The sequence below is a fragment of the Lagopus leucura genome, unplaced genomic scaffold (genome assembly GCF_019238085.1).
Source record: "Lagopus leucura isolate 7727_CA_CO unplaced genomic scaffold, USGS_WTPT01 Super-Scaffold_100004, whole genome shotgun sequence".
Taxonomy (NCBI): domain Eukaryota; kingdom Metazoa; phylum Chordata; class Aves; order Galliformes; family Phasianidae; genus Lagopus; species Lagopus leucura.
Window position 1 is genome coordinate 67,717,896 of NW_024962264.1, and position 24,836 is coordinate 67,742,731.

The 24,836-nt window shown below is 51.0% G+C and overlaps 1 protein-coding gene across 5 annotated transcripts in view; it reads right to left on the reverse strand.

Moving 5' to 3' along the window:
* The window catches only part of LZTS3 (leucine zipper tumor suppressor family member 3), a 41,578-nt gene extending 18,428 nt beyond the window's left edge, over positions 1–23,150 (reverse strand). The window contains exons 1-2 of one of the 5 annotated variants that reach the window (XM_042870999.1): positions 22,994–23,150; positions 4,573–4,759 (exon numbers count right to left, since the gene is read on the reverse strand). The gene's annotated coding sequence lies outside the window, so the exon portion shown is untranslated. Of the gene's footprint in view, positions 1–3,962; positions 4,047–4,572; positions 4,760–22,957 lie in introns of those variants that run through there. The other 4 variants (XM_042870997.1, XM_042870995.1, XM_042870996.1 and 1 more) reach the window with 4 other exon arrangements.
* Positions 23,151–24,836: the final 1,686 nt, after the last annotated feature.

The window sequence follows — 24,836 nt, forward strand, 5'->3', positions numbered from 1 at the left end:
CCATGTGGGAGGGAAATCAATCGCTGCTCGCAGGCAGGGCAGGCGACAGCAAACAGCCTGAGAGCAATGCAGTGCATTGGAATGCTCACGTGTGGTTCCCACTTTCCTCCTCCTGCAAAGGCACCCAAAGGTCAAAAATCCCCCCCACGCACCTCGTAACAGGTGTGCCCACGACCTTCAGCTGTCAAGTTGGTTTGCTTGGGTTTTAATGAGCACGCAATCAGTGGAAGGGCGTAAACACTCGTTTCTGGAGGACCTACACCTGCACAGTGCCTAGGGCTCTGTTGGTTTTCCAGTTTGTTGGCACTGGTACCAGAGAGGTGTCTGGAGAACAGCAATTCTTAGAACAGTGGAATGGTTTGGGTCTGAAGGGATCTTAATAAACCATCTGGCTCCAGCTGCCATGGGCAGGAATGCCTTCCACTAGACCAGGCTGCCCAAAGCACCATCCAACCTGGCCTTGAGTCACCTTGGTCCAGGGTGATGGAGCGGGATAGGAAAAGTGTCACAGTTTGAAAGGAAAGTGCTGTGATCATATCAGCTTCTTACAGAAAGATGCATGGATGAAGAAGGGAAGACCACTAATAGGCTAGCTGTGGGATGACAGCAGACTGTAGGGAGTAAAACCACCTGTGTTTGGAGGTTAACAAGCCCTGGAGGAGAACCAGCACTGAAACGCAAAACCTGCAGTTAGGCTGGGCAAGTAACTCCTTGGAAGCCCATAGAATCATTGAGGTTTGAAAGATCAGTAAGATAATCTAATTCAGCCACCCACTCGTGTCACTTAGTGCAACATCTACCCTTTCCTTGAACACCTCCAGCAATGCTGACTCCACCACCTCCTTGGGCAGCCTTTTCTAATACCTCACCACTCCTTCTGAGAAGAATTTTTTCCTCATATCCAACCTGGTGTTTGAGCCTGAGTCTCAGAAAAGCACCACAACCTCAAAGGTTGCTGCTGGGGTTGGTATGGACACCCTGCATCCCCAGGAAACACCTCCAGAAGCAGTAATGAGATGGGAGCCCACCTCCTGTCCCTGCATGGAGGATTGCTGCAGAGGTTGGATGGACTTGCCTCATTTCTCCAGCAAGGTTTTCTTTGTTACCGCTGCTCATGTGCTACCTTCTTATGGCCATGCTGGGCCCAAAGCAGGCCAATCATAGAATCATTAAGACCAATAAGTTCATCTAGTCCAACTTGTTAACCCGTCCTCATCATGCCCACTAAACCACGTCCCTCAGTGTCACATCTCCATGTTTCCTGAACACCTCCAGGGATGGTGACTCCACCATTTCTACCACCATGCCCACATGAGTGCATGCAAGAAGCAGGGACACCTCTGCTCTGCTCTGATCTGGCTCCAGCATGTCAGCATCTCCTCTTCTCCTTCACCCTTCTCAAATTGCCTCACTTTGAAGAGGAAAACAGAATGAGGTTTCTCAACTGCTCGCTCCCAGGCATTCTTTCCATCCCTCAAATCATTGTTTCTGCACCTCCCCCAACTCCTTCTCCCCTCTCCTGACTTGGTGGCTGCCAGGTTTTCTTCCACCACTGAAATATGGCACAGAAGCACAGCCCTGCTGGATGTGAACCTGTCTGCGGACTGTGCAAATTGCTGACTTCCCTCCCACAAGCTTTTTCCATCGCCAGAATCCAGACAACGTCAGGAGAACTCCCTGTGCTTTCCAAGGACCTGGAGCTCTCCTTCTCCTTTCCCCAGGCCACTCATCTCTGCCATCTGCACCATACCTACACTATCATCTCAGCTTGGGAATCCTGCTGGGAAATACTGCTTTTGGGAATAGGGGACCCACAGCAGTCCTGGAGTTACTGCTCTCAGTTAGAAGCCATCAGCCCCCAGGATGTGGCTGGGTAGGAGACATCTGGACCCACTGTGCCTCTCTGTGCATGAAGTCAGGGTGGCAGGAGATGGGACACTGAGGTCACCCTTGGGGGCTGCACTTTCTTGAGCTTCTGTGGGAAATAAAAGCAAGTGGCTCAGAAACGCTTCCTTTTCCTTTCTGCCTGCTAATGAGATAATTACAGCCTTTTGTATTCTGGGAAACTACTTTCTCATTACAGGGGCTGCATCAGCTATTTACATAATAAGCCTGAAACAAAAGAGATGAGATGAAAAGACCCAGGCAGCAATTCAGGGAGAGCTGCACTGCTGCCAAGGGGGAGCCCACAGATGGTGGCTTCCTCCGTCCCCATCCATCCCTCTGCTGAGGTCAGGGGTGGGTGGCAGTGCCCAGTGTGGGACATTCCCAGCATGGGATGCTGTCTGTTCTCAGCTGCAAGGGGCCCTGGGTGTCCCGAGAGTCCCACCACAGAGGATGCAATGGGTACCAAACTCTCTCATCCCCCATGTCCCAGATTCTTCATCTTGCCAGCTGACCAAGGAACATGCCCCATCCCATATCATATTTATCTCTTCAGTTGGCCAAGCACATATGGGATACAAGCCTGTCCCATCCCATGTCCCATGTCCTAGTTCTCTCTCCCTACATCTAGCCAAAGGACACAGTAGGTACCAAAATATCCCCTCCCAGTTCCTTGTGCCCCAGCCAGCCAAGAGACACGCTAGATACCAGTGTGTCCCATCCCATGTCCCAGTATCTTATCCCTCAGCCAGCCAAGGGACACGCTGGGTTGTCAAATATGGGATCCCATGCTCCATGTCTTACTTCCCTGTCATGACAACTGGCCAAGGGACACATCAGGTACCAAAATGTCCCATCCCACATCCCATGGCCAAGTTCCCTGTCCCCTTAGTTGGCCAAGAGATGCTCTGAGTTCCAACCTGTCCCATGTCATGTCCTTTTTCCCCAAGCTAGCCAAGGGTTAGCACTGGATACCAGCCTGTCCCATCCTACATCCCACATCTCAGTTTCCTGTCCTTCCAGTCGTCCGAGGGACACTTTGGGAACCAACTTGTTCCATCCCACACCCCTACATGCTGTCCCCCCAGCTGCCTAAGGGACACTGTACACCAATTTATCCCCAGCATGCCAACCCCACCACCTCCCTTCCCCAATAAAGGCCCTATTGTTCTTCCTCACAAAGCCTGAATAGTGCAGCCTGCTCCACCTTCTCCACCTAATCCTCCCGCTTCGCTATCAGTTTTCCCCCAGCTCGTCGCTGTGCTGAAGGTACACTGCTGCCATCAGGAAGTGGCAGGAGGGAAATCACTGCAATGCAAACTGAAACCTGTGCTGCAACAGATCAGTGGGACGTTATATCCAACCCTCTGCTCAGAAGCCGCTTGCCCAGGATCACATCCAGACGTGCTGTGGGGTTGCTACAGGTTTTGCAGTCTCCATCTGGAGGTTTTGGAAGACCCCAATGGGGACCCATGTGCCTTTGGGGCACCCTCCTCCACCTGCAGCATCTCCCGATCATCCCCACTCCTTGACCCCCCATGGGATCTCCTGGGCATCCAAGCAAAATTCAGAGGGGAAGGACCATGGGGTGCCCCATTGGGCCAGGGTTGGCTGTGAACCAACCCTGTGCCAGCCGGATTCCATCACCATTGGCCTGGCTGTGATTTATAATTAGCTCACTCACAGGAATTTCAAGGGCGTGGAGCAGCTGCCTCGTGCTGCTGGGAGAAACTGTGCTCACATTTTGAGCTGGGAGCCCCCCAACAACTGATACACCACACTGAGATGTGGGGATACTGCATCCCCAGAATGAAGGGGAGCAAGGTGCTGGTGGATGCCAGCTAGATCCAAGATGAGCATGCATGGGGGGGGGGGGGGGGCGGGCATAGCATTTCCCCCCAGAGCAGCCCACAGCTTACATCCCACCACACACAGCTTGGGGACAAAGCACGTCCCACCCTGGTGCCACTCCAAGCTCTAACAAAGACCCCAAAAGCTGCTGCAAGAGGGAGAAGGAAACAAAGCCCCTCCCTCCCCCCCCCCCAAAAAAAAACCTCCCCCAACTCTTTGGGGTTTACCTGGTGCACCCAGTGCTCTGTCCTCCCGCATTCCCCGTCCTGCCGTGGGCTGTCTGCTCATCATCCACCTGCTCAGCACCCCCAGGAAAAACTCCCAAATCCTACCTGGCGTAAACAACGCGCCGCACTTTGCTCTGCCTGATTGGCCTCCGCCAGCCCTGTGCCGTGCCTTAACTCTTTCTTTGCACCTTTGCACCCAGAGGCCAACAGTGTGAGGAGGAAGGAGGCACCCAGAGACCATCCAGCATCTCTGCATCTGTCATGGAAAGGTGCTGGGGGTTCTCACAGCACAAAGGGATGTGCGACATTTCAGGTGCTGGACCCACTATTATTAGCCCTGGGACAGAGATTCCAGCCCAATAGCTTTGAGACAGTCTCAGCTCTTCAAAATTTGGGTTATTCATAAATAAAATTCATATTTTATATCTTACAACGCATGCAAAGATTTGGGTTAATTCATATTTTACATCTCACTGACAGGCACGGAGGAGGCGGATTCTGGCTGTGTTTTCTCTGTGCCAACGCTGCCCTACCTCAACCCCAAAATCTCTGATAAAGCCACGTATCAATTAAAACAATAATTGAAAAAAGAAAAAAAAAAAACCCTTACTGATGGTGGGATATGATCCCTGCAGTCCATTTGCACTTTTCACATTTCAGCACAGAGGAAATGGAAGGGGCAGTTGCTGTCTCCCATGGAAGCGAGCAGTAAGCGGTCACGCTGCCCATCTGTCCATAATTGTGGCAGGTTCTGGCTTCCTTTAGGCCATTTGAACAAATAGGTTGGAGAGGTTTCCCTGTGCACACGGATAGGGGAGGTGCTGTAAGTGGGATGCTCAATGTGGGATGCTCTATGTGCAATGCTCTACGTGGGATGCTCTAAGCATCCAGGCTTGGCTGCCAACCAATCAACTTGCACAAAGTGGCCTCAAGCCCAGGCAGAAAAAGCTCTCAGCTGTGGCCAAAGAGCAATCAAACTTCTCCTGGGGGGCCAGCCAGCCCCCAGCACTCATGTGGGATTATTTGTAGTTACACAGCCACACAAAGCTGCCGTTAATTTGGACTTACTTGCTCAAGGGAATTTGCTGTCAGCAGGATGGCTGCGTGTCAAAGGAGCTGTTGGTTGCAGCCTTGCAAACACAGCATCGCCCACCACATGCTAATTGCTGCAAGAGTGGTAAAATAGCAATAATGCTAACAATAACCTAATATGGGCTACATGTGTATTTAAACTACGGCAACACACGCTGCTGGGGTGCATGGAGAAGGTGTAAATCATGCAGAAATAGATTCCTACAGAGCCTCAAGCTCTTAATTTTGCCCCTTGACTTCAGAAGTGGGGGATTCCCAAGAGGCAGTGGCTGCTTTGGGCTTTACTAGAAGACCCCCACCAGCAGGATTCATGGCTTGCACCTTGGAAATAGAAATACTGGAAAAAAGCCTTTCCCACCCCAGGGAGAACAGCTGGGGTTGTGCACGTTGATGTTACTTGAGGTTATGCTCATTCCTTCCTTGGGAGCTTCGCTATACCTAAGCACTTCCTGAAGATGAATAAATCACAGTGGAGGAGGCTTTGGAGAACACCAGGATCTCCACCACGATCCATGCTCCCGGCACTCTCAGACAAGCCATAAGCTTCTGAACCCTAAATTCCCATTTCTAACCAAGGACAATGAGTGTTGAACCTCCCATCCACCAGGACCACCTCCACCAAAGCCTCTGCACAGCCTGAGAGACATCAGAGACCCCCAGCTCACAGTATTCTATCTTGCAGGGGCTCTTGCACGTCCAGTTGCACCTACACCATCACGTTTCCCAGTCCCCAAAGGATATAACCACCAAGCCTCTTTGATTTTAGGTTTTATCCGGATCTACACTGCCCTTTTTGGGCAGCTATGGTCAGTTCCAGGTAGTGACCACCCTTCTCTGCCATGGGTCAGACCACGAGTCTGCCAATGCGCTTTTAAATGCTGTTTAAATTCAACCAGATCACGGTTATCAGCACAGATTGCACCCTAATTAACAACACAGCTTGAACTCTAATTAGCATTCTACAGAGCTCATCAGCAGGGACAACTTTCAGCCTTGTGTTAGGGGTTAGGAGTTACCCACCTGCCTACGCAGCAATGATGGACTGTGTCTTCCTGGGGGAAGATACATTGAACACCCACCAAAACCCCAGAGTTCATCCTGGAACTCTGGACGCCCATGCCAAGAACAGCATGGATTTCCACCACGCACAAGGCTGCAAAGCGTCTAGCAGTGCAGAAGAGGTTAAAATTAGAGGGGTTTGCAGATTTGGGGTGGGAGCCACAACAGAAAGAGCACCTGTAGCTGTTCAAAAACAGAAAGAAAGGAAGAAGAAGGGCAAAAGGAAAGAAGCAGATCTCCTTTCCCTGCTCAGTGAATCTCCTGGACTGACTGCTATCAGATGGGACCCCAGGGACTCCTATTCATTTTTTCTCTTCTGCAGAGAAATTCTCTTGTTTGAGAATTATTTCTATGGAAATGTTCTGGTGTTTTTCTCTCTCCCTTTTTTTTTTTTTTCCTTCTCTTCAATGAAATAGGGTGTGTGTTGTTTTCTTTTCCAATGCCCTCTCCTTCTCTTGAATAAAATTCAGTTTTCAGAAAGAAAAAATACCGCTTTACCCCCCAACCCTCCCCCCCTCTTTTTCTTTTCAATGCCTTTTCTTCCTCTTGAGGCAAAGAAAAATAAACTCGACTCAAAACCAAACGCTTTGTTCCTTGGATCCTTTGTTTCCCTTTTCCTTTCTCTTGCAGCAGTGGCTCTGAGCAGCTCCCTGGCGGGGTGATCTCACTCCTGCTGGAGCCATTTCAGTTCAAGATCTCTAAGCTTTGAGGTCCCCGGACTGTGGCTATAAAAGTGGTTAAGTGTTTTCTGCTCCGATCAGAGCAGGAGCAAAAATGTCAGCAGCAAGGAACGTCACCGGGTTGGGATTTTCCCCTGGGGTTTGTGGGCAGAAAGCATCAATGTGCTTGGGGAGAGATGGAAATGGGAGCAGACGCCTGGCTCCCCGCATTGGGATTTCTTCCTTAAAGAAATGCTCAGTGAAAACACCCTGATGTAGGCTAGAGCCATCCTCAGACTCCTTTATTTACAGGAGTAATCACTTTCAAAGTCTCGAGGAGATCAAAACCCCAAACCTCCCAGATGGGCACCCTGCCCTGACTGTGGGGCAGGGTTGTAAATCTCCAGAGTTTTCCAGCCAGCATCACTACAGCTTAAATTCAGTTCCAGCCCTCAGCTGGGAGCCAACTCCACTTGTTGTAGAATCACAGAATCGTTTGAGTTGGAAGGGACACTTAAAGGTCATCTAGTCCAACACCCCTGCAATGAATGGGGAAAGTAAGCAGATAGCATCCAACAAAGTAAGTGAATGGCATCCAACAGTCTACATCCAGAAGGCCAATCTCATGGTGTAACCCCAAATCACCCCTTGGGGTGAGCTACAGCAGGGCTACAGCTTGTGGAGGGGTTTTATAGGATCACAGAATCATTAAAGATGGGAAAGATCTCTAAGATCACCAAGTCCAACCCCAACCCATTCTCACCACGCTCACTGACCACGTCCCTCAGTACCACATCCTTAGGGTTCTGGAACACCTCCAGGGATGGTGACTCACCACCTCCCTGGGCAGCTGTGCCAGTGCCTGACCACTCTTTTGGATAACAAATCTTTCCTAATATCCAACCAGAACCTCCCATGGCGGAACTTGAGGCCATTACCTCTCCTTGAGCGTTCGCAGCTTCATGTCTTGATGTGCCTTGTTGTAAGCTGCCTTGAATCTGTGGCTGTTGTTTGAAGATTTGGACTAGATGATCTTATAGGTCGCTTCCAACCTTGTGATTCTAAGATATTCCCCACTATAAAAATCACAGAATATCCTGAGCCAGAAGGGAACCACAAGAATCACCAAGTCTAACCCCTGAGATGTCATCCCTGTGCCGGTCTGAAAGCTAAAACGCTGAGGGAATTTGATCATGCTCAATAAATAAAATTGAGGCACTTCCATACTGCCCCAGAAGTGTGGATTGGAGGGGACCCTCTCCAAGTCACCGTGGAGGACTGGTGGGGGGGGTCCTGATCACTGCAGAGCTGGGTTGGTGCCATTTGTTGCAAGGGGGGTGCTTTCCGTCTCCAACCCATGACAGCATCTGCTTGCTCAGCTTGAGGCAACGAGAACAAGCCAAAAGACTCTGGTTCCTGTTGTCCAGAGAGATGGTTTCCTATTCTGGCAAAGCAGCCCTGCTGGTATAAGCTGTCTCTTCCTGAGAGGGCTGTGTTGGCTCCACACTGAGCAGACAAGCTTATGCAGTGCTGGCAAGCCTGGAGCTGGTGCATAGCCCAGGCCTTCCCGTAAATCACAGCTCCTGCAACTCCAGCTGCAGATGATGAAAGCCTGGTGTGTGTGCTGTGATGCTTCAGCATGGTGGCTTGGCCATGCTATGTAGGTCAGTCTGAGCTGTGTGGGGGAGCATGTGATGCCTGTCCCTGGCCATATGGCACTCCCACTCGTGCCTGCTAATCGTAGCTGCTCTTAGGCAAGAAGAAATGCATTTTAAATGGTCACCTTCCTTCCTTTAGCTAATAAAAGGAAAAACTGGAGGGTTTTCTTTTCACTAGCCCTTCACACCACACGTCCTTTGCCTGGGAAGAGAGCTCCTGTTTCTCTCATGGGAGCTAGAACCATATAAAAGCTGGACAGGGTTCTCATCTTTTGAGCTGAAGAAATGGTGTAGGCAAGCAATGCTATCCTTTTTCCCTTCTCTTTCTTCATGCTTTGGTGGAGCTACCCCAGGATCAGGAGACGGTGACAAAGTCTCCAAAAAGAGGAGTCAATATGCCTGGAGAAAGTTGGGGTTAGTAGCTCTCCCAGCTGATTTTTAGGCTGGAGAAGCTTGTCTAAGCATCCGGCCCCGAGTGCTTATCTGGAAGAAAGGAAGCAAACCTCCTAGAGAGTGTCCAGGCCCATTCATAGTCCCAAATCAGGAGGTCAACTCCGGTAAAAATTAATTGGAGCAAAACAAATTGCCACCAGAAGAGCTAGCTTTCCAATGGAACGAGCAGGTCAGCATGCATCCTGTTTAAAAGGGCTGTTTCTATCCACATTGGGATTCAGGGATTGGAGGCAGCCCCCTCGGATGAGGATGGATGGCACTTTTTTTGGCATCACAAGGGAGGAGAAAGGCTAAATCCTCAGCAAAGCCTCTCTGGGCTTCAGCAGGAGCAGGAACAGTGGGATCTGCTGGAGGTGCAGGCAGCCTGGAGCATCTCAGTGGCCCCAAGCTGGTGTGCCTGCCCTGAGGTGTACGCTTTCTTTCTAGTTCCTGAGGATCCAGGCACAGATCACAGAGAAGGATTCGTCTGAAGGTGAGTGGGAGTTGAAATGCCATCTACATCCATGACTGACGTGCCTGACAGCAATGGGCTCTGGCAGGAGTTAGTTTACAGTTAATGAATGACACGAGTGTAACAAACATCCCTCAGCTATCGGCTTCCCCATAGATGGCTTCTTTGTACTCAGAGAAATGTGGGGATTCCCTGCCCTAAACACAAATTCCTGTGCAGTGGCTGGCACTGAACCATGACTGGAAACCAGTCTCTCCAGTAACGGCCTTAAGTTGCACCAGGAGAGGTCGGATACGGGGACACGTGGTTAGGGGATGGTGGGGATGGGATGACTGTTGGACTCCATTTTTTTCTTTTCCAATCTTAATAATTCTATGGTTCTAACTGGAAACCACCAGTTTTGTCTCCACTCCCTGCTCCCCTTCCTATCACCTACTAATAAAAAAAAAAACCAGCAAGAAAGATCCTTTGGAGCAAGCAAAGCTTCCACCATACTGCCCTTCTGCTTACATACTGCTTGCCTGACTGATTCACCCATTGCTTTCTGAATAATCCATAGAGACTTTAAAGTGAAAGAAAAAAAAGGTGTTGAGGAGAAAGCCATAGATGGGCCAGAGAAGGAAAATTTCCATAATTGCATAATAATAACATCAGATTACATAAGGACATCTCGCATCATCTGTGGAGAAGTAATTACATCTACACCACACATCCAAAGAAAATATCATCACGTTAGCTTCCATACCCTATAATTAGACCTCACAAGATATGTGCCAGGGGTTTTATTATTTTGTTTACATTGACTATTCCATCTTTTTTCACCAGCTAGGAGAGTTTCTGGAGTTAAGTATGGCAGCTGACCCAGCTCCCCACGGAAAGGGATGCAATGAGTGTCATCCTTGTGAATGGGATGGTAAAATATTTTAGCCACCTCTCTCAGTGCCAGCTAGGATGATGGGGACCCTGGTGGGACGGAAAGGCAAAGCCAGGGCCTTGGTTTTCAATCCTTCAAATGGTCTCTGATTTCTACCCCTGTGCTACAAAACTTGGGAAGCCATTTCTCACTAGCTAAGAAAATGACCTGATTTGCAGGGAGGTGTTGCTCTCATGGGTTCCTGAGGTGTCTGCACAGATTCATTAAACAAACACTTCTGCTCGCCTAGCTTTGGACTTCACAAGAAGATTTGGGCTTTCAACACTTCTCCCTTTCCCTCCAGATCCTCTGCAAAAGGAAAATGAGGCTTTGAAATCATTACAGGGCTTGCAAATGACTTGGTTTGATGTAGTCTTTCTCATGTGCTTTGTCTTGCTTGTGCAGCATTTGGATGAAAAGGAACCAGAAACAGCACATGACAATTCTCTTCTCTCTGGATCCAACAGCACGATGGACACAGCTGAAAGCTTTGGGCCAAGGAAAGAGGACCAATGAAACACAGTTCATCTACAGTTCTGGTTTCCTCCTTGCTTTCCATTTGCCAATAAATGGGTTGAGAGCACTGGGAAATACCATCAGCCCTGTTGCAAATGCAACAGATTTGTCCAAACTAGATGATCATTGCAGTCCTTTTCAATCCAGGCCATTCTATGAAATCATGCCAAAGAGGCTCCTCCAGCAAGATGGCACATTTCTCTAAGCCAATTGCATTCCCAACACCATCATCAGCTGCAGAAAACTCATCTCTACCCTGGGCTCTTAGGATGGGTTTTGTCCCCATTTCTCCTTTTTACTATCTTCCATCTGGAAGACTCGGAGAATCACAGAATGGCTTGAGTTGGAAGGGACCTCAAGGATCATCAAGCTCCAACCCCCCTACATGAGGGATGAAGGAAGAGAAGGACTACCAAGCTCAACAGAGCTGTCATAAGGGCCAGATCTAATGGAGACATAAAGCCCTGCCTCACTGAATAAATAACCAGTGGATCAGTGGTGTTTGAGGTACTTCATAGCATGCCATCACATTGTGTTTTGTTCCCATACCTACATGAAGAAAAGCCAGCTTGCATTGCCCTCGTGGTCTAACCCCACTCCTATTTCTTTTTTGCTTCACTTTGTGCCAAAGCAACGTTAGGTTATTTACAACCATGAGAAAATGCTTCCTATGGTTTCACGAGAAGAGGAGTAAATTCACTGCATAGATAACCTGCTAAGCAAACACTCCTTGGGATGCTGCACTCTGAGCTGCCAACACTACTTGTGCTACTGGGAGAACACGACACCCAGCTTCTGGAGCACTGTCCCCACCCAGCACTGCTTTCAGGAATGACTGTGCTGTACCCATCCAGCCCTGCTCACCCTCAGCCTTGTTGGACTAACACCACTGAGCCCAGAGTCCCACCTTAGCCCCCTTAGCCATTGCTTTTCCAAGCTGAAGAGTCCCAGCCTGTTCCTTACGGAGAAGCCATGCCCCTTCCATGTCCATCTTAATGTCCCATTCCCATCTCAGATGATGTCCTCCTGTCCCTATCTCCCCTGTGTACCACTTTGTGACCACCCTGAGCTGCACCACGATCAGGTCCCAGATGCCTCTGCTCCTGCCTCAACGCCAGGCACCAAAATGCATCCTCCACTCTGATGCCCTTTGATGGCAAACGTAAAGAGCAAGAAACCTCTAAGTGATTATTTGAGAGTCCTTCTTCTTACATTATGAGGATTATTCCTCCTGACAGTGATGATTTCATAGAGCCTCATACATACACCTCTTCCTGAACCATTTATTTTTTACCTAGTGCTTTGTGCTAGGAGAGAACCAAGATGTGCAAAGGGGAAATACAGCTTGGAGCTGGGCCCTCACCAGCTCCCAGGACTCCCGAGGCTTTGGTTCTCAGCATGGGCAGCAGGATGCTTCAGACCTGCAGGTAAGCTGGGAAGCTCTTGTGAAACACGTTCCAGAGGAGCCTGGCATGTGTTGAAAGCTTGCACTTCCTATCTTTGGGGCGGAATTCCTTCCAGCACAACATCCTTATTAATTTGCCTGGGCTGTGAGCAGACAACAGCAATCCCACGCCGTTCATCTCACCTGTGCTGCTGACAGCAGCTGCCGCGGGATCTGCTGCTACAACACCAGATGTATTTTCAGCATCATTCCTCTGTAGGTTTTTAAGTGAATCCATGCTGGAAAAGCACTCAGGGAGGGTTTACAAGCATGCTTTAGGGCACTGCTTCAGACAGGACCACAGCCACAGTCAAATGATGCACACAAGTCGATCCCTGACTTCTTTTTAGGGTGGGAAGAAGGAGCACGAAGCCAACTGCCATCAGGAGCCAGAGAAGGGAAGAAATCAGGAATGCCCACTGCTCCAGGAAGGTAGAAGGGTAGAGAAAGGTCTGGGAAAACCCAAATGATCATGATCCAGAGGGTCATCTGTGCATGCTACGAAAATAATACTAATAAACGCTAATATTTTGCTAAGTGTAAAATAAGCAGCAATTTTTCCAGACCAAGGGCAGACTATATGGCAAGAGGGCAGAGGGCTGCACTTGCTTACAAAATGAAAAATAGAGAGGAATTTTCTTTTTTGACAGGACCATCCTGCACACAGGACTCCCTGCAAACCCTGCTGGGGAAACCTTGGTGTGTCATCCTCTGCAGAAGGTGGTGGCTCCCAGAGACATCTTCAGAGTAGGAGCTATTGTGCCACAACAAGACAAAGCACTGGGGGTGTCCTGGGTCCATATGAAGAGATGACTGGACACCTCTCATTGCATTCTCAGTGCAGCTTGCTGGCTGACCTGAAGCTTTTTTGGGGCTCAATGTCACATCTTGTGCAGCTCGGTAGACCACAGGCCATCCATGCTCCACAGCTGGCATACAAGGGGTGGCTTGACTCTGAGGGTGATGCTGTCCCAGAGCACTGGCAGCTGGACAAGTCCCGTGATGCCATGCCAGCAAGTAGCTATGCCAAGCTGCGTTGACTCCTGGGGAGAGGATGCCAAGAAATGCAGGAGCTGGCAGCTCACCAGCACACAAACTGTGGCACCAGGCAGAGCTCCGTGGGTCATGCAGGTACACAGGCATCCAGGCCAGGTCGACATGGTCAAAGGATTGGACTCTAGAGAAGCTATTATAGAGCAGTCAAGCATTGACACGGGCTGCTCAGGGAAGCGGTGGGGTCACCATCCCTGGAGGCATTTCAGAGCCGTGGAGATGTGGCACTGAGGGACGTGGTCAGTGGGTATGGGGGGGGATGGGTTGGGATTGGACTTGATGATCTTCCAACCTTAATGATTCTATGATCATTCATCCTCTCTTTCCAGTCACCTTGACTCCTCCATCTGCTCATCCTAGCAGGCAACATTCTACAGTACCTATTTGCCCAGGGAAAGGTCTCTGTTACCTGCTATAAGGCTTGCACTGCCCCCAAGGAGCCAATTTTTACTTATGTCAGTATGGCACTGGGGATGGCTGTTGAGCAGTGCCTTCGAGTTCCCTCCCCGTGCAAAGCAGGTGCACCACAAGCTCTGCATGGCTGAGATGCTGGATGTGGGAGGAGGGAGAGAGGCCAGTCACCCCCAAATAGCAGCGGTCCTAAAAATAGGCAGCCTTTTCCTGCTCACATTGACTCAGCCTTCACAGACCGCAAATTCCTGAGATGTCACTGTGAGGAAACTGCCTCTTTGTGCTGACCCTCTGTCTGCAGAGTGCCCTTCTGTGAGGGGCAGCTCCAACACCACAAGCACGAGGAAAGGAGATAAGGCTAAGAGGGACCAAAGGAGATGTGTCAGCATCCCAGCATAGGTGAGCCTGGATCCTTACCACAGGCTGAGCACCCTTCCTCGCTCCTCCAGGGCTTTGGTAGGAGCCCAATTTTGGGTTCATCCCTACCAGCGGGGTCTTCTATGCCTGAAGATGCCCTTCTTCACCACAGCGAGATGGAGCACTGAGAATCATGGAATCATTAAGGTTGAAAGAGACCATTGAGATCATCTAGTCCAACCCATTATTTACACCCATCTCCACTGCAGCAGGTAACAGGACCACATGCATATCTGTTCCTTCCAAACCGGATTTCAGCTGTCTCTCCTTCCAACCCTTCTCCAGTCCTCTCCCATCTCTTCCAAGTGCTAGCACTTATCCTCCCGTGGGAATGGCTTGAAAACACCTCTTCAACTCTAGGAAAGACACTGCCCCAATGATTTCAGAGATGCTCCATGTAACTGTGGCCACCTCAGCTGGGACCACAGCCTCAAAAAGCCATCACATGACCCTGAGAGCCCACAGCCATGGGGTCCCACTGCTCAGAGGGACAGTGGCCACAGGAAAAGGGGCAGAAGGGCCTTCATGTTGTGTTTTATCCTGTACAAAGCAGATGCAAACAGCTCTGTGATCTTTGGTGCCAATCCGGTCCCACTCAGCTCTTTTTCAGCCTTCTGCCCATCCAGAGATGTCTCCTCTCCAGCACCTGCATCTTCACATTTTTAACCCAATCTGCACCAAACTCTCCAGTTTCATCACTGGGGCCATATCCCACCAACAGAGGTGCACAAGTGTGTGCTCTTATCTTCTGCCCTGTGAGGTCCTGCTGTTACAGAGACATTCAACCTACAGCCACAGCTAAAGGAAGGGTCATCACTGATATTTCAGAAGCCACTTCCTTCCCCCTCCTCTCTTCCAGAAAAGCCTTTTGTCTCTGGGTTTCTTTCTCTCTTTCATTAAAAAGAAACGCTTTGAATAGATTCAAATGCAGCACTGAATGCCTCTCGGGATGGGGCTCTTCTGGGCAAAGGAGGGATTTTCATTGTGTCCAACTTTTGAAGTGAGGAAACCTGTCTGCTTCTCCCACTGCTCCCTGCCTGGGTCCCACATCCTCACCCAGCTCCTGCCTTAAGTCCAACTGCCCACTCCATGCATGTTCAGCACAGAAAAAACAGGCATCCCCCCACTGGTGGGGGTAAATCTCCATAGCAGAGCTGCTCCAACCTCTGAGCATCCTCGCGATCTCCTCTACCAGCTCCATAACCCCATTCTGGGGGTCAGAACTGCCAGAGCAGAACGTGCCATTATTCTGCCTCGAGAAAGTTACAGCATTCACTCTGCAATCCAATTTGCAGCAAACCCTCTCCCAGTCCCGTATCAGATCTCTCTCAGATGTTCACAGACAACCAGAAGGAACCCTCCTTTTATTTTGCAAAACGAAGAACACAAAACAACTGAGCTGCAACAGCGTTCCCAGGACTTGGCTGGCGATCAGAAATAGCTGGTAATAATGGAGAAAAGGCAGAGGCACTCAATAATTTCTCTTCTGGCTTTGCAAAAAGCAGGCTGATGTTCTCGTATTGCACAGGGGCGACAAAGTGCTTTCCAGTCCATTAGTATCCTAGGAAAACACTCAGTAGCATGGCCTAGGGATAAACATTTTTAAACAGCGAGCTCTCATAATGTGCTCCCAAGGGTCCCATAGAAGCAGGGTGAGGAGTGCTGTGGACTGCTGCTAATCCTATCTAAGAAGTCCCGGGATTTCTCTCCGATTCCAGCAGACTAGGAGGATGCTAATTGCAGGGCAGCAGTCAAGAAAAGAGAGAAAAGTGGAAAAGAAGAGCTGGAGGGGTGCAAGGGGTGCATCCCAGCCCAGCAGAACGGATGCAGGACTGGAGGGATGAAGCATGGGTAAGCGTAAATGGATGGCTCATGCTGAATAAGACTTTGCAGATCCATTCAGCTCCATTTGGAGCAGGCTGCATTAGATGACCCAAGTAGCTTCACAGATGGGAATACACTTGTATGAAGTCTGATCACAGTCTGATTTTTGGCTGGTTCTGCATAGAGCCAGGAGTTGGACTCAGTGATCCTTTATGGATCCCTTCCTACTCGGGGTATCAATGATGCTGTCCGGTCCCTCTTCACTCAAACCATTGGCATTTTGGCCTAACAGCTAATTTTGCCAAGGAGGGATGCTCTCATTGCCCTTTCACAACATCCCTGCAGGTCACAAGGGTCCCTGCAAGGTGGCCCCAGAGCAGAAGCCTTCTTGCAGCACAAGGCACCGTCCACTGCAGACCCTCCGATCAGCACAGTAATTTATGCCAATTGCTGCAATCAGCTAATTATTACACAAGATCAATTCAAATGAAGTTAGGTGTCAACTGCTATTATGAAAGCTTGCCACGCTGGAATAAAGCTGTGAAAGCTGTCAGGGCCCAAAAGCCATTCTGGCAGTGAAGTGGGAAGAGCTGGGTGGTTGGACTGAGATTCTCAACCCACCCCCACCTTACCCACCAACCATGTCCCTCAGTGCTACATCTCTAAGGCTCTGGAACACCTTCAGGGATGGTGATTCCACCATTCCCTGGGCAGCCTGTACCATAGAATCCCTTACAGTTGAAGGGACCTTCAAGGGTCATTTAGTCCAACTCCCCCACAATGAAGAGGGATATCTACAGCTCCATCAGGTGCTCAGAACCCCATCCACCCTGACCTTGGGTGTCTCCAGGGATGCAACATCCATCACCTCTCCATGCAACCTGTGCCAGTGCCTCACCATCCTCACTCTAAAAGACTTTTTCCTTCTATCCAACCTAAATATCCCCTCTTCTGGTTTGAATCCACTTCCCCCTGTCCTGTCACCACAAACCATGCTGAAGGGTCTCCAGTGTGAGGTCATCCAGGCTGAGCACATCAGCCCATCCTGCCTGGTGGGTGTGGGACATGAGGGACTGGAGCCAGGGGCAGGCACAGAGCCCACAGAGACATGGGATAATCCTTCCCTAAGCCGTCTGTGACAGATTTAAAGGGTGTTTGTGTCGGTGCCCCGGGATCAAGATCCTTAAGGGATAAGTGTCCGAAGGAAATGAAAGGATTTGAGTTCTCAAGGCCAGGCATGAAACAGAGACACAGCTCCAGGGTGGTGTGTGGGGGGGAGCTGGTTATGTTTTGCATGCTCTGCCTTGTTGCAGCAGGATGCTGGCCCAAATCCCTGCCTGTCTCTATGAGGCTGAGCCATGCAAGTCCTTCAGGGTACAACAGTGCTTCCATCCCCATGCCAAGGTGGGGAACTGCAGCAAAAGGTTTTGTCCCCATCCTACCTGGTGCCATGGTCCCCACATCCTCCCCTCTGCTGCTCATTCAACCCAATGGGTCTCTCCCAAGCCACCAACACACTACTGCCTCTTCAAGGGTTAAGGAAGAGGGGGAAAGCCATCAACAGATTGATGGAGGAGTTCATTAAAGAGGGAGCAATTAAATTCCAGCAAGGAAGAATGACCTGCACATTTATGTAGCCCCAGGGAGCAATGCTGGTAAGGCTGCACAGGGCACACGTGGTCATGCTGGGGGACAGGTTGGTGACCAACAAGACTTGTTCTGAGAGCAAACACTGTGCTGCATTCCCTCCAGGATTGTTTGCAGTCCACGGGCTGCCTTGTTTGCTCAGGGTTGTGGTTTGTTTTACTGATATTTTAGAAAGTTATTATTAAAAGCTACTTCAGGTCCCTGAGAGCATGGAGGGAAGACGAAATTCTGGTTGTCCCTAGGGAATGTCAGTGGTGCTGTGTTTGCCATGGATGAGATGAGTTTGGTTGGGCTCTGCTGGAAAACAGAAGTGGTCCTTCGGCTGCAGGAGATCACCTGCCCCCCAAAACACACGTGGCTCATAAATTAACTGAAATAGGGTATTAGCATAGAACAATGGAATCATTAAGGTTGGAAAAAAGCTCTAAGACCATCAAGTCCAACTGTCAGCCCACCCCCACCATGCCCACTGACCATGTCACTCCAGTCATCCTTTCCACCATCCAGACAGCAGCTGGCTTTCCCCACATCCCACCTCCTTGCACAACCTCCTGGGTACCATTGCTCTGCCATGTCAGCCTGGCCCTAAAACACCACTTGTGCCTATCAAAAGTGAAGTTCTGGAGAGCATTATGGAGAAGCAGAGATGGGTGGTGGGTCTCCATCTGCCTTACTGTCCCTACTGCAGGGATGGCCCTCCCTGGCTTCCATCCCACAACAGTAAGGGAAGGCACATTGTCTGTCTTGAATGACCACCAGCATAGAATCACAGACACATTTTAGTTGGAAAAGACCTTCCGTATCACCAAATCCAACCATTGACCTGACCTACTAAATCACAGAATATAATCAAGCTTGGAAAAGTCCTCTAAGACCATCAAGTCCAACCCCAGCCCATCCCCACTATGCCCACTGACCTTGGGCCCTCAGCATTACACCTCCAATGGTTCTGGAACACCAGACTCCATCACCTCCCTGGGCAGCCTGAAACATATCCCCATTCCTTGTTCCCTTACAATTCCTTGCATTGTAGGGGGGCAGAGGACCATGATCCCAAGAGAAGAGAGACAGGGCAATGTATGTGGTGGGATATATAGTCCTCCCATCCTTATGTCTTGGGTGGGATGGTTTTGTTAACACTCCAAGTGCTTGTGAAGGGCAATGCTGGGGATATAATTAGGGCAAGGTCCGTAGGGAGCACAAAGAGCTTGTACTAGATCAACTGATATAATTAGAAAGCAGGGACAAGGAGACGAGCTCCTGTGCCCACGGCTGGTCTATTTTTCCCCATCTCCAATTGGGCTAATAAAAACTGTGACCTTCACGTGCACATCATAGAATAGAATCATACAGGTTGGGAAAGACATCTATGATCACCAAGTCCAAGCTCAACCCACCCCCTCCATGCCCATTGACCACGTCCCTGAGTGCCACATCTCCACGGTTCTTCAACACCTCCAGGCATGGTGACTCCACCACTTCACAGGGCAGCTGTGCCACCACCTGACTGCTCTTTCAGATAAGTTTTTCCCTGATATCCAACCTGCACATCTGTTTTGCACATCCCAGCCCCTCTGTGGCACACGCGGACATCCCTGTACGGCCCCATGCCCTCCTGCCTTTCCCCAGCTGGTGGACGTGCAGTCAGAAGTTGCTTATCACACATTTTTCCTGGCTCAAATCATTATTATTGTTCCTGGTGCTGTGCTTCCAGAGGAAAACATGTCTTTGGGCCACATACCAACGGATTTGGTTAATTCGTCACCCGCAGACGCACATATATTTATTTAAAAGCGCCTCTTGTTATGTTACTTGGCAACTTCTGAGCCCAAGTATTTCTCCAGCTGATAAATATTTGGGAGATTGTGTGCATCTGTTAATGAGACCATCAGCTTTCTCCTGAGCTTCCCTGGCCCCATTGCATCTGGGCAGTCCCAGAGCGGTGCAGGGACCAGCCAGGCTGATGCAGAGGATGCAGGAGATGCTGAAGGGTTGGAAAGCAACTGAAGAAAAAGATAAAATTAAATCATAGAGCAAAAAGTCCAGCTCGGCTCGTTAAATAAATCCCTGAGCTACTCCTGCTGGAGGATGGAATGCTTTCTTCCAAAGGGGAATCCAAACCATTCACAGCTCTCTGGGCTGTCCCAAAGCTTAAAGCAGGTGCATGAGAAGGGTGGCCACTATAAAGAGACTTCATGCAATAAAAGCAGCAAGATGAGAAAACCCACAGGTTCACTAACAAGACCACATGAGAGGGCAAAACTCAGGTTTCCTGAGATGAAGCAGGGGCTTGGAGGCTCCCACATGGGATATGAGGGGACTTCCATCTCCCTCCAGCTCATGGCTTCAACCCAACTTGATTATAAGGACATCCTTCCCAATGGCTCATATAATACTCATATTTTTGCTACTTAAGGAGGCATAGGAGAACGAGGGAAGGCGACCCTGTCCCATTGCCCCAGCCCTAAGGGGACCTGGAGGCACCAGGGCTCCCAGGCATGTGCCTCCATTTCACTTTCAGATCCCTCAAATAATAATAACTGTGTTTGCCAGCTCCTGTGACAAGAATGACTAATGGGGAAAGATCTGCCGAGAAGGGAAGAAAAAAAAAAAAAGAAAAAGATTTCCTCTTTTCACCCTTCATTTGCTGGATGTCTCTGACAGCCCTAGGCACATCTGGGATTTCCCTGGTGCAATCCTATGGGTTTCAAAAGCCTCAGCATAGCTCCAGAAACACCCTTGTCACACATCAGCTTCCTCAAAGGGACAGGAATCCATTCAGTAAACTTTTTGCAGCCTGATTTACCCAAATTCCTGCTCCACAGTGAGCTATAATGCCACGATTTTCACTGTGCATTTGGAAACCACTCTATTCACCTGCTTTTCTGCAAGGGAATGGAGAGGCACCCTCCCCATGCACCACATCATGGCCTGGACCCTGTGGTGATGCAGCAGAACCTGCAGAGGTTGGGGACACTGGCAACACTAAGAAATGCTGGGGACGCTGAGGGAGATGGCAGAGGTAATGGGATGGAAAGCTCAGCAATGACAGCAGAGCAACAAGGTCCTGGGCTACAGCAAGAGAGGATTTGCTCAAATACAATAGCCACAGAAATAAAGGAAAGACACTGCTTACCTTCAGAAGGACTCAGGTAGGCAGGGATCTGCAGCAAGATACCCTTACCTCCACTGCCAACCCTTAAATGAGGTCTGGGAAGGGGTGGATCCTGGCTCCACCCTTTCCAGTCACTCAGGTGCATGCAACGCACCTGAGCTCCCCTGGGTTGGCTTTGCCTTCCTACCAGATGCTCAATCACTTTTTCCAGCTGTGACAGCATTTCTGCTACAGCAGTGTTGGGGACATGTTGGGGAGATGTTGAGGCAGATGGCAATGTTGGGAATGCTGGAAAGGCTGGGGATTTTAGGGTTGTTGGGGACGCGGGGATGTTGAGGACATTGGGGGTGTTGGGGAAGACGGCAGTGTTGGGGATGCTGGGGATGTTGGGGAAACTGGCAATGTTGGGGACTTTGGGGACATCAGGGATGTTGGGGAATCTGACAGAACTGGGGACTCTGGGGATGCTGAGGATGTTGGGGAAGCTAGCAATGTTGGGGACATTAGGAAAGCTAGCAGTGTTGGGAACTTTGGGGACATTTAGGATGTTGGGGATGTTGAGGAAGATGGTGTTGGGGATGCTGGAGATGTTGGGGAAGCTGGCAATGCCGGGAACGCTGGGGACATGGGGGACACAGCGGGGCTTTCTGGGATGTTGGGGACATTGGAGATGTTGGGGAAGCTGGCAGTTTTGCAGACTTTGGGGATACTGAGGATACGGGGGACACTGGGGATGTTGGGCTTTCCTGCACTTTTCAGCCTCCTCCTTTTGGATCTGGGGGATACTCCTTAGGACATCAGCCTCCTGGCCCAGCAAATATTGTCTTGGGGATGGGGGATCCCCTCCGTGAAGCTACACACCTCCCTGTGCTGCTCTTTAAATGCCCCACAAAGCCATGGGGTGATTTTCATCCCCTACACAAATCCCTCCCACGCTCCCACATCCCCATGCATGCAACACAGGGGAACCACGCCGTCCTTACGCCGCTCCCCATCTCCTTCCAAACCATTGCAAGCAAATCCATTCCCCAGCCAGGCTGAACTCTGATGACAGCACTGCATGCTATATATAGCGACAGCGGATCGCCGCTCCATCCAAGCGGGGCCACACATAAACAAACGGCAGCGCGTGGATACCTCCATGGAGAGGGGATGGTGTGTGATGGAGGAGCCCCCAGACCCCATAGCAAGGGTCCCGAGCCCCTGTTTTAATGCCTGCATCGCTCTGCTGCTGGTGTAATGTGGGTTTGAAGATGAAGGATGTGCTGGAGGGTGTTGGGAGAAGAGCTAAAGGAGGCACCAAGGGTTATCCCGTGGGGCACAGGCATCCCCAGGATGGGATCGTGCTGAGAGCTCAGCATCCTTCTGAGCATGCCCTCCCCATAGCATGACGCTGCCACGGGGTCCCCGGGTTTGGACCCACGGACGGATGGAGGGATACATAGGGGTTGGCACACCCAGATGGGGCACAGTGCTGCACTGCAGCACAGCCCAGGTCTTGCCCTGGCTTTGCCATGGGGCCGTGCCATGGGGACGGATGGAGCCCACGGGGTTGGGGAGCACCCACATCCCTGCCAGTGTGCACCCACCCCTGGGGGTCTGCACGAGCAGCACAGCCATACCCACATCCCCCGGGCGAGGTCCCAAGCTGGGAGCCCCGTGTCCCCCCCATGACCCCCCAGTCTCCCCCCCTCGTCCCTCCCTGCTGCCACCGCTGGGCCACCCAGCGCCGAGGCAGATGACATAATTCCCAGCAGCTGCACACGGAGATCGCTCGGCCCCTTCTCCGAATCCCACCCCAGCCCCTTCCCCTCCAAAATAAGCTCATAAACGAAGGAAGCTGGGGAAGAGGGGAGGCGGGGGGGGGGGGGGGGCGGTGGGGATTTGGGGGGTGAGGGGGGGGGTACAAACAGGTTTGCAATCCCCCACCCTTCACCGCCCCTCCCCTCCTCGCACTCTATTTTTGGGTGCTGTCATTTCCAAGCAGCTGTGACTTTAGGCACAAACAAGCAGCACCCCCAACCCTCTCCCCTTCCCCCCTCTCCCCCCCCAAAAAATTAATAAAAAAACCAAACAACCCCGAAGATTTTCCCGCCCGGGGGCCCCCCCCCCCCCCAGCAAATTCCTCATGGGTGGGTGCTTGGGGTGATATCCCCCCTTCTCCCCACACATCTCCCCTCTAATCTCAAAGCCACTTTGGGAGATGCGGGCAGAGATAAGGGGGACCCACCCCCCCCCTCTCCCCCCAGCACCCCCCCCCCAATCCTCCCGCAGCCTTCTCACCAGTATCTCCCAGTTCCTCCCCACCCTTTGCCTTACTGGTGGCAGGGACTCTCGCCGGGCAGAGCTGCGGGGTGGCGGTAGGGCTGAAGCCTGGGGGGCCTCTCCGGCCCCATCGGAGAGCTCTCATCTCATTTCGTCGCGCGTGTCACCCCACGCACACGCACACACACACGCCTCTCGCAGCCACGTTCCCCCCCTTCTTGCGGCAAAACGGCGGCCGGCCCCGACCCCACCCCCTGTCAAAGCTTCAGCCTAACAGCGAGGGAGGGAGGGAGGAAGGATGGAGGCAGAGCTGCTCGCTGGCCCTTTAACCCTTCCCTCTCTGAATCCGCTGGGGTGCAGCCTGGGGACCTCCCCCCCTGCCCCCCCCCCATAGCCTCCTGCTGTGCCTCGCTCGTCTCACTGTACTCGGCCAAAGATCTGAGCTGATTCCCCCAAATCTTCCATACACCGAGCTGCATCTGGAGTGCTGTGTCCAGTGCTGGGCCCCAGCACGGAGGAATCACAGGATCACTGAAGGTGGGAAATGACCTCTGAGATCACCAAGTCAACCCATCTCCACTGTGCCCGCATGTCACCCAGCCATCCAGGCTGGTCACTTCATCCAGAAGCACAGAGACAGCTGCACCACGGTGAGATGGGCTCCAAGTCCCCTCTGGAAGGGGGCACTCGTGGGTACCCCAAGTGGACAGGAACAGAGAAGCAACCCCAGGTGTCCCCCCCAGTGGTGGGACATGCTCAGAGGATGCTCAGTGCAGCTCCACCAGCAACCTATCTGCAGTACAACTGTAGATGGACACCCGAGGGAAAGCAAAACCAGGACAGTATTTCCCCCCAACACTCTCCAGTCATCTTCAGTTTAGGATATTCCCAGTGGGTGAACTTTCGACCAGCAGAATGAAGGTCTCACTGTACCCCATGTTTGGAGCATCAGCAGTTCCCAACTCCGCTTCCACACTGTTACAAAAGGATGGGTTTTGCAGGGTGCAGGGCTCAGTGAGATGTCCAGGTTAGATATTAGGAACAATTTCTTCTCCAAAAGAGTGATGGGGCACTGGCACAGCTGCCCAGGGTGGTGGTGGATTCGCCATCCCTGCAGGTGTTCCAGAACCATGGAGATGTGGCACTTGGGAGCACAGTTAGCTCACACAGTGGGGCTGGGCTGACAGCCTCTGTAGAAGCATCACCCCAGGCTAGCATTGGAGCAGCAGGTTTTGCAGCTGTTGATCTCTTTCCACAAGTGCTTGATGACGAAGTTGGCTCATGCAGCAGCCCAAGGTGAGTGCTCTGTCCGGGGGACATCGCTGTTCCTCTGCTGTTTGTCACCATCACTGCCCTGCCAGCATCTCGAGTGGACTTTGTTTTCCCTCATCCTCTGAATGTTTTGTGCATCTCGATGCGGTTATCGTGCTCCATCCGTCAGATTGCAGCGAGTCCCAGGGAGAAGGTGCCAACTTTAACATATGCCTGAACAGTTCTTTTCAGACATATACAAACTGGAACAATGCCTCGCTGAGAATATGCTTGTTGATGCAATTTGCCAACTGTGGTTTCAGATCTGCTCTTTTCAGCAAGTACCAGCTATGTGTAGACAGTGCAGAATCTTGGATAGCTGCGATCTGAAGGGCTCTCTGGAAGTTTTCTCCAGGCATGGGTGAGCTAATGGGGAAGAGAGTGTAAGGATGAGTGAAGACTTCTATGCATATTGCAAATAGCTCTCAGAAAAATGCAGCTCTGCCTCTAGGAACCTCAGTCCCACTTCCCTTTGCTTCTCTCTGCTTTAGGAAGTGGCCAACACTGGTTTCTCTACAAGGATTTAGAATCATAGAATCATTAAGGTTGGAAAACACCTCTTAGACCATTAAGTCCAACCTCACCA